We start from the raw sequence: 10,199 nt of genomic DNA, 5'->3' as shown, positions 1-10,199 counted from the left end.
ATGTACAATATTTCTAGCCTTTTTCTTTAGTTAAGCTTTAGTACTCCTTTGATTACCAATCCATGGGTATATCAGATACCACATTCTGTGAATTTGGCTACCAAAAATCCCCCCCCCCCCCACTTTAAATGAAACAGGGATTGTTTGTACATATTTTGCAATGTATTCAAGCGCCTATCCAAGTAGCAGCACAAAATAGCAGGATATGTGGATGACCTATTTTCTTTATAGCTAGTCTTTTAATAATTATCCCTAATCTCTATAAAGAGTTTAAGAAAATGTAACTGAATAAGCAATATTAACAAAATGAATCCCATAAATCATTTGCTGCCAGCATTTCACCAGATTTAGGAGTGCTATGGGGAAGCATGTTGCTAAGCAACATGTTTTTCTCATAGCATGAACTTAAACCAAGAAATGTAGACAGAATTGTCACGCTGTCCCTCTGCTTGCTGATGGCATAGAATCAATGTCATTGGCAGGTAAATGGTTACAGGGCCAGTAATGCAAATAAAGAAATAAAAGATTTCTTTGCAATCAACAAATGTAATTTGTTATACAAAAAAAAGTTTTATTTTACCCATATACCTTCCTGTGTAAAATCTAATACCATTTTATTCTTAATGGCTTTTGATGGCTGCAGTAGAACTTCTGAAGCAAAAACACACTTTTTACCAGTGCAGTGTAACAATACATTATATTTAAAGGCATATAAAACGTTATAATTTTTAAGTGTTGCTAGTCCTTTTAAAATCAGTTTATTACTAACAATATATGCACACCTACGATAATCGAATGATCTACCGCACAAGTACCAACATGGAGTAGCTTCAGATTTGCTGTTTAGCTCAAGAAATAACAAAAACATAATTTTTTTGTGATTAAAATAATAAGCAAAAAGTATCTTCAGCACAAACCCTATTCATTGAACCTATGTTGTGTGGGGAATATTGTTCCTTTAATTTAGATAACCCCAATGTTGAGACGCTCACTTATGACGGGTAATTTCTGTATATATAAAGGGACAAATAAAATCCCCCTATATAGTGTCCCCTATAAAGGCAACCCAAGGCAGGTGAGGTAGGAGATAAAAGTATATAAATACGCTATATATGCAAAGTATAGAATAGAATATAAAAGTCTAATATGCCATCTTATAAAATCACAAGGATTAGACATGATAGTGCTGACTAGCTAAGACCCCACATGCACTTTGTTATTTGCACAGCTGTAACCACAGAGCACACAGAAAGTTGTAAAAGTGGGTATCTTATACTTCTGAGATAAGGTATGACATTTTCTTTAAAAGACTGAAACTTTCAGGGTCTCACTTGAAGCTGTTGGTGACACATTTCAGTTGTTGTTCTGTGTTGCTGAAAGTTTCCACAAGACTCTGTATTTGATTAATAAATAATTTGATATACTGAGAACCTTGTCTCAGGGTCTTGTTCTGTAATAAGGTTCTGGTCGGTCAGAAATTACCAACACCAACTCATTTTGAAAATGTTTTCAAGTGATAATTTCTGCCTGATTATTAATATAATCACTATGCAACCAAGAAAACCTGTTATTTTTTTTTTCATTAAGTTCAATAATAAATAGTTTTTGAGCTACAGGACATAGCTTTTCTCACTGTCAAAAAGAATATTGGATGCAATTTGTGAGCACAAAAGGTCCCGGAATGTAGAAATGCTTGTTCACAGTGTGATGGTGTACCCCCAACTGTGCTTTGCTTTATGTGAAAAGAACACTGTGTTGGTCTGTTAATACTTGCCTCTTTTATCACAGCTAGAGCACACAGCTTTGACTTTGGCTGTTGACATTGAATCGGGTTTACAGTGAAAACTATTTGCATATACAGTGACTAGAAAATGCCTTTTCTGCTGTGGAAACATACTGGATAAAGATAAAGGTTATTGCAGGAATGTAGTCCATAACATGTTAAAGAAATATGTCTCCAAAGTAGTGTTTTAGCCCCTGGTGCTGTGGGTGTTTCTCTGGTGCTGTTGCTCAACTAAAACACACAGCTTCCCACTGAGTCATCAGCTAGAGAACTGTTGGTTGTCCAGTCTAATTATAGCCATAACAGTTCTACAGTCATTGCTTGAAGCATTCACCTAGAGGACATATTTTATATCAGGCTTCCTTTCAGTGCTGCATCTGGATTCTGCTAATTTATATTAATTAGCCGTATATACTGGGTGGTCTGTACACTGTCTGTGTAGCAGAGTGGGAGATAAAAAAACGACCAAAACCCATCAAGTTCAACTTGTCCAAGCAAACCCCAGCTATAAACTATATATACCAATATCAATGCTGATTGTAGATTTTAGTATGAAAATAGCCTTAGATACAGTGGCTTGCAAAAGTATTTGGCCCCCTTGAACTTTTCCACATTTTGTCACATTACAGCCACAAACATGAATCAATTTTATTGGAATTCCACATGAAAGACCAATACAAAGTGGGGTACACGTAAGAAGTGGAACGAAAATCATACATGATTCCAAACATTTTTTACAAATAAATAACTGCAAAGTGGGATGTGCGTAATTATTCAGCCCCCTTTGGTCTGAGTGCAGTCAGTTGCCCATAGACATTGCCTGATGAGTGCTAATGACTAAATAGAGTGCACCTGTGTGTAATCTAATGTCAGTACAAATACAGCTGCTTTGTGACGGCCTCAGAGGTTGTCTAAGAGAATATTGGGAGCAACAACACCATGAAGTCCAAAGAACACACCAGACAGGTCAGGGATAAAGTTATTGAGAAATTTAAAGCAGGCTTAGGCTACAAAAAGATTTCCAAAGCCTTGAACATCCCACGGAGCACTGTTCAAGTGATCATTCAGAAATGGAAGGAGTATGGCACAACTGTAAACCTACCAAGACAAGGCCGTCCACCTAAACTCACAGGCCGAACAAGGAGATTGCTGATCAGAAATGCAGCCAAGAGGCCCATGGTGACTCTGGACGAGCTGCAGAGATCTACAGCTCAGGTGGGGGAATCTGTCCATAGGGCAACTATTAGTCGTGCACTGCACAAAGTTGGCCTTTATGGAAGAGGGGCAAGAAGAAAGCCATTGTTAACAGTTTGCCACAAGCCATGTGGGGGACACAGCAAACATGTGGAAGAAGGTGCTCTGGTCAGATGAGACCAAAATGGAACTTTTTGGCCAAAATGCAAAACGCTATGTGTGGCGGAAAACTAACACTGCACATCACTCTGAACACACCATCCCCACTGTCACATATGGTGGTGGCAGCATCATGTCCTGGGGGTGCTTCTCTTCAGCAGGGACAGGGAAGCTGGTCAGAGTTGATGGGAAGATGGATGGAGCCAAATACAGGGCAATCTTGGAAGAAAACCTCTTGGAGTCTGCAAAAGACTTGAGACTGGGGCGGAGGTTCACCTTCCAGCAGGACAACGACCCTAAACATAAAGCCAGGGCAACAATGGAATGGTTTAAAACAAAACATATCCATGTGTTAGAATGGCCCAGTCAAAGTCCAGATCTAAATCCAATGGAGAATCTGTGGCAAGATCTGAAAACTGCTGATCACAAATGCTGTCCATCTAATCTGACTGAGCTGGAGCTGTTTTGCAAAGAAGAATGGGCAAGGATTTTAGTCTCTAGATGTGCAAAGCTGGTAGAGACATACCCTAAAAGACTGGCAGCTGTAATTGCAGCAAAAGGTGGTTCTACAAAGTAATGACTCAGGGGGCTGAATAATTACGCACACCCCACTTTGCAGTTATTTATTTGTAAAAAATGTTTGGAATCATGTATGATTTTCGTTCCACTTCTCACGTGTACACCACTTTGTATTGGTCTTTCACGTGGAATTCCAATAAAATTGATTCATGTTTGTGGCTGTAATGTGACAAAATGTGGAAAAGTTCAAGGGGGCCGAATACTTTTGCAAGCCACTGTATTATGCTTAAAGAAATCACCCAAGCCATTCTTAAAAGCATTAACAAAATCTGCCACCACAACATCATTCGGAAGGGCATTCCACAACCTCACTGCCCTCACCATGAAAAACCACCTCTGCTGTTTCAAATGAAAGATCCTTTTCTCTAATCTAAAGGGGTGGCCTCTGGTGCACTGCTCGTTTTTATGAGATAAAAGAACATCCCCTATCTGCCTATTATCCCCTCTAATGTACTTGTACAGAGTAATCATGTCCCCTCACAAGCGCTTTTTTCCAGAGAAAACAACCATGACCTTCACAGTCTAACCTCATAGTTTAAATCTTCCATCCCCTTTACCAGTTTAGTTGCACAACTTTGTACTCTTCTCAGCTCATTAATATCCTTCTTAAGGACTGGAGACTGGAGCCCAAAACTGCACTGCATACTCAAAGTGAGGCCTTACCAGGGACCTATAAAGAGGCAAAATTGTGTTTTTATTCCTTGAGTCAATGACAGCAATTTATTTGCTTTAATAGCCACAGAATGACACTGCCTGAAATTAGATAACTTGTTATCTACAAAATCCTTTTCAATTAAGGATACCCCCAACACACTACCATTTAGTGTGTAACTTGCATTTATATTATTTCTACCAAAGTGCATATCTATGCACTTTTCAACATTGAACCTAATTTTTCTATTTTGCTGCCCAGTTTTTACATTTTGTCAAATTGCTCTGCAAAGGCAGCATCCTATTTTTCACAATTTAGTATCATCTGCTAAAATAGAAACAGTACTTTTAATTCCCACCTCCAGGTCATTAATAAACAAGTTAAAAAGCAAAGGAACAAGGACTGATCCCTGCGGCACTCCACTAAAAACACTGGTGCAATTAGAAAATGTTCCGTTTACCACCATTCATTAATTTTCTGTGCAGTTCTGTATCAAATGCTTTAACAAAGTCAAAGTAGATGACATCCACTGCCATCCCAGAGTCAAAGTTCCTGCTCACCTCCTCATAAAAGGCAATTAAATTAGTCTGACATTCGGTCCGGAGCTTTGTTTACGTTTACATCAGGGGGAGGCCAAGCTGACCGGGCACCCTAGGCCCCTGCATCCTCCGCCCCCCAACATACACAAGAGCGAAGAAACGCATGCATGCATGCACAGTGACGTTGTGGGTGAAGGGGTGTCTCTGTGCATGTGAGCAAGGGACAGTAGGAGGTAAGGGAGCATGGACCAGGCATACCTGGGCACTATCTTCCATTTTTATCTTATTTTTTGTGATTTTTTCGGCGTCTTTACGATTTTTGAGAAAAAACGCGAGTTTTTCGTAGCCATTCCGAAAGTTGCGCAAAGTCGCGATTTTTTCGTAGCGTTAAAACTTGCGCGAAAAGTCGCGCCTTTTAAGTTTTAACGTTACGAAAAAGGCGCGACTTTTCGCGCAAGTTTTAACACTACGAAAAAATCGCGACTGCGCAACTTTCGTAATGGCTACAAAAAACTCGCGTTTTTTCGCAAAAATCGTAAAGACGCCGAAAAAATCGCAAAAAATACGAAAAAGTCGCAAAATGTTCGTTTCCAATCGGAATTTTTCCAATTCGGATTCGAATTCGTGTCTTAGTAAATCAGCCCCAAAGTGTTTTGATTACAGCTGCATGCCCCAGCACTTATTTTAAAGCATATGATGGGAGATCTGTAGTAAGTTGGATGCTGCAAAATGTGTCTGGCACTGCCAACCAGGCATACAAATGTAAAAAGAGTCATAGCATAACTTCACGTGGTGAGTTCTCTACAATCCTGCAACTGTTCCATAGGAATTGATTGATCTGTGGTGAGTCTCATTGATGGTACTAATTGTCATGTGTGCTTTAATAATATTGTGTTTTGGAATACACATTTTAATAATTGACGACTTTCATTTGAGTACAGAAAACCATATCAATGTTAAAAAGACAATACCTTTAAACATGATGATCAATTCATAGCCCACCCCATCCCCCTTTCTCTTGCAGACACTGCGGTAAAACGTTATTGAACAACCAGATTACATTGGCAAAGTGACACTTATTATTTTTCTAACAGTCCCACATTTATTCATCATTATCCGCACTTCAGTTATTCCGCAATTCATTAATCAATACATAATCCTGAATGCATTACCCATACCACAATCCACAATGCTTTAATCATTCTCCAATCCCTTTTTTATTACAGACCTCATAATCCAGAGTTTACTAATCATACCAAGATTCCACATTTTTAATTATCCCACAGTCCTCAACTCATTAATCTTTTCTTTACTTCCAGTCTAATTATTTATCCTGTGCTCTCCAAATTATTCATGATCATTCTGTAAACATTCACAGATTAGCAGATAAGATGAATGTTTCACCTTTTTCCAGCTATTTATGTTTCTATTTAGCTCTTTAAGAAATGAATTGTATATATACTTTGTACAGTACTCTACCATTTTATTTTATTTTTCAGCTACACAACACTGATGTCTAAGCAGCAACAGATTTATCTATATCTGTGTATAAGTAGCAGGGCTAACACAACAGGCACTGTAGATGTTGTTGACTTGTAAATTCCCAACAACTACTCTGGCTTGTCTGCTTTAAGGAAAATGCAACCTGCACTCAAATGTGCATTAAATTAACAGTAAAAATACCCATTTGGAAAGGTTGCAAACAGAAGTATAGAGTTGCATTAGTCCATGTGGCACGTAGCTAGTAGGGTTGTCACCTGGCCAGTATTTTTCGGGTCTAGCCAGTGAAACACCTGAAAAGGCCAGGCCTGGTATTAAAAATGTACCAGTCATGTAGTTGCTGGTAAATTTGTAATACCCTTAAGAGGAGCCCCTGGCCTGCCCCCGTTTCACCCCAATTTTATCTTTTATCCCCCCGATCCTCTTTCAACTCATCCTCCGTCAACCCGTGTGTCACCACCTCACCCCTTTTATATCACTGCCCCACACCTTTTACATCACTGCCCTGCCCCCTTTTGTGTTTCCCCCCCAGTGGGCAGTAAACATTTTTTTAGAGAGGTGGCAACCCTAGTAGCTAGTATTAGGACTGACTACTGCAGCTATGCAGTTCCTATAGTAATTATAAGGATATGCTAGCCAATATAATTTTTAGTTGTATTAATCAAAGTACAAAAACAGAAATTTGTATGACAGGACTTAATTTGAAATTTCTTCTATAGAGATCAACAGAATATAAAATTGCTTTGTATTAAAGGAGAATTTGTGGTTTGTGATAGTTGCAATCCAAATAATTCTTACTTGCCCGCATTAACTTGGGATAACTTATGTATTTTATAACTATTATTCTGCTATATGTCCTTTAGCTACTCAGCTAAACAAACATTATTGCTGTAAGGCCTTTGGCAGTCAAGAAATGCAGGGAGATTAAAGGAATACTGTCACAGGAAAACATGTTTTTTTCAAAACGCATCAGTTTATAGAGCTTCTCCAGCGGATTCCTGCATTGAAATCTGTTTTTTATATTTCATTTTGAAATTTCACATGGGGCTAGCCATATTCTTCATTTCCCAGGGTGCCACAGCCATGTAACATTGATAAACTTCAGTCACACTTTACTGCTGAGCTGCAAGTCGGAGTGATATCACCCTCTTCCCAGCAGCCAATCAGCAGAACAATGGGAAGGTAAGAGGATAGCAGCTCCTAGTAGATATCAGAATAGCACTCAGTAGTAAGAAATCCAAGTCCGGCTTGCGACTTCTCCAGTTGATGGTGCCTACACACCAATATTACAGATAAAAAAATACATTTGTTGGTTCAAGAATAACATTTTAAATGCTAGAGTGAATTATTTGCTATGTAAACAGTGTAATTTATAAATAAAAAGTACACCATAAAAATCATGACAGTATCTTTTTAACATTTCTAGAGGTCTGTAGGACATCCCTGACCAATTTTCACCAAGAGCAATTGCTAGGCTCTAAAATGTACCTTTAAAGCACTGATATTGACTGATAAACAACATTAATACTGTTTTGGAATTTTCCTATACTGTAAGATGGCTCTTAGCAACATTTTACATTAACAACAAAAATGAATCCTGTTGTGCCTGTGTAAAACATCATAAATCCGTAGTTATATTAAGCATAAAATATGGAACCAGTATATACAGAACAGCATCACAATTAATCTGCATACACAAAGGTTCTTTCTGATGCATTTCTTTCAAGTTAGTGGGACTAAATAATAAATGACATTTGTCCTTACAAAAGATACACTAGCACCTTCTGTGACTCCAATAAACCAAAGCACTTTAATGCAGGGCTTCTGCTGCATGTCAGTAATACTATATGTTGGTAGCTAGGCAACACACTAAGTTACAATAGTTTTTCCATTAGGTATTAATTAGTGCCATATCCCTTTTCAGGATAATATATGTAGCCAAGCGCAAAGCTAAGAATAAAGTGATTTATTTAAAAATATTTTTTAGATATATTTAGTTCAAATTTAAAATAAAACTTTATATTGCTTTTTAATTCATTGTGTTCTTAATTCAAAAACTTTTTATATTTCCTTTTCATAATTTACGCTAGCAATCTCTTAGTACTGAATACTCAGTAATTAGATATATTACAACTGGTTCTGCACAAAGCAGGAGGCATGTAAGGCATGTGTTAGAAAATAATGCTGTCTTTGATGCATACAAACCATGACAAATGTGACATTATCACACACACACAGTGGGTACACTATTTGTTTTGGAAACAGATTGTATCTGCCAATACAAATAAAATGAAGCTTCAGTAAATTTTAGTAAAAGGCATTGTTTTGTAAAGAAGGATGGAAATTTCTTGTCTGAATATCAACAACTGCAAAGAGACGTTGATGTACAAGTATGAGACCAATTATCCACAATGCTCGTGACCTGGGGGTTTCTGGATAAGGCGTCTTTCTGTAATTTGGATCTGCTAGATTAAGTTGATTTATTATGGTACACACTGGGAGGGTAGGGCAGGCAGAGTATGGCACATACATGCAGCATAGGGCAGGCAGAGTATGGCACACACAGACAGCATAGGGCAGGCAGAGTATGGCACACACAGGCAGTACTCTGCCTGCCCTATACTGCCTGTGTGTGCCATACTCTGCCTGCCCTATGCTGCCCCTGTGTGCCATAATCTACCTGCCCTATGCTGCATGTATGTGCCATACTCTGCCTGCCCTACCTTCCCAGTGTGTACCATATTTTGCCTGCTCTATGCTGCCCCTGTTTGCCATACTCTGCCTGCCCTATGCTGCCCCTGTGTGCCATAATCTACCTGTCCTATGCTGCCTGTATGTGCCATACTCTGCCTGCCCTATGCTGCCTGTAGGAGGTAAACCTAGCAGAGGTTTGTTCTGGGAGTTTGTTAGTAGCTGGAAATAGCCATTAAATGGTCCCTAAGGTGTGTAATTATGTAATTATGTGCTGGGGGTAGCTGTGCTATCCACACGGGAGGAGAAGGCATATGGATTTCAGGGTGTGTCTTAATATGACATAATATAATTCTTTTACATATGAATGATGGTTGATATCCCTGCAGTGAGCACCAACCATTTGGGTTTTTGCTGCTCTACCACCATTAATGTGGGCATGGTCTTGTGATAACATGAGTGTGGTTTGAAGTGGGTGCGGTTTAAAAAAGGGGAGTGGTCAAAATGGGCTTCCATTAACAGCCCTCCACTATATATGCTAAAGAAATTCCAGCCCTCGGCACCACAGAAGTTGGATAGCACTGCTTTAGGGTATTCCATACAATACCACCTAGCATTTTTATTGATCTACTTCAAGCATGGCTGACACAAATTCTGTTTTTTTTGTTCAGATGTTATAGTGAAGCAGCAAACATAACTGACAAGCAGGTAATATATCATACAATTAGGCATTTATACATAAGATGTATAAATGCACAGCAGGATCTTGAGAAGATAAATACTAGCATCAACTGAACATGAAATTTTATAACATATGTAAAATAAAACAATCCATTATAAAATAAATCATGAAAGAATTGTATTAGGAGTGATGCACTGCAAGATGCATATCTCTTAATACTAAGGTTTGTAGTCAGATATGAACATTGCTAGCATTTTAGTCACTAATGAAGTTGTTAAAAAAGATGCTGAAAATAAGTAATTACTAATAAACAACTCTATGGTAAATTAAACTAATACAATGTATATAAATGCTTCTTTTGAACTACAGCAATAAAGACAATCTATGTATTTTTCCTCTGATTTTCACACAAGATTTTTG

The sequence above is a fragment of the Xenopus tropicalis genome, chromosome 3, assembly GCF_000004195.4.
Source record: "Xenopus tropicalis strain Nigerian chromosome 3, UCB_Xtro_10.0, whole genome shotgun sequence".
Classification (NCBI taxonomy): domain Eukaryota; kingdom Metazoa; phylum Chordata; class Amphibia; order Anura; family Pipidae; genus Xenopus; species Xenopus tropicalis.
The sequence above is the reverse complement of the archived record's forward strand: the minus strand, read 5'-3'. Positions refer to the sequence as shown.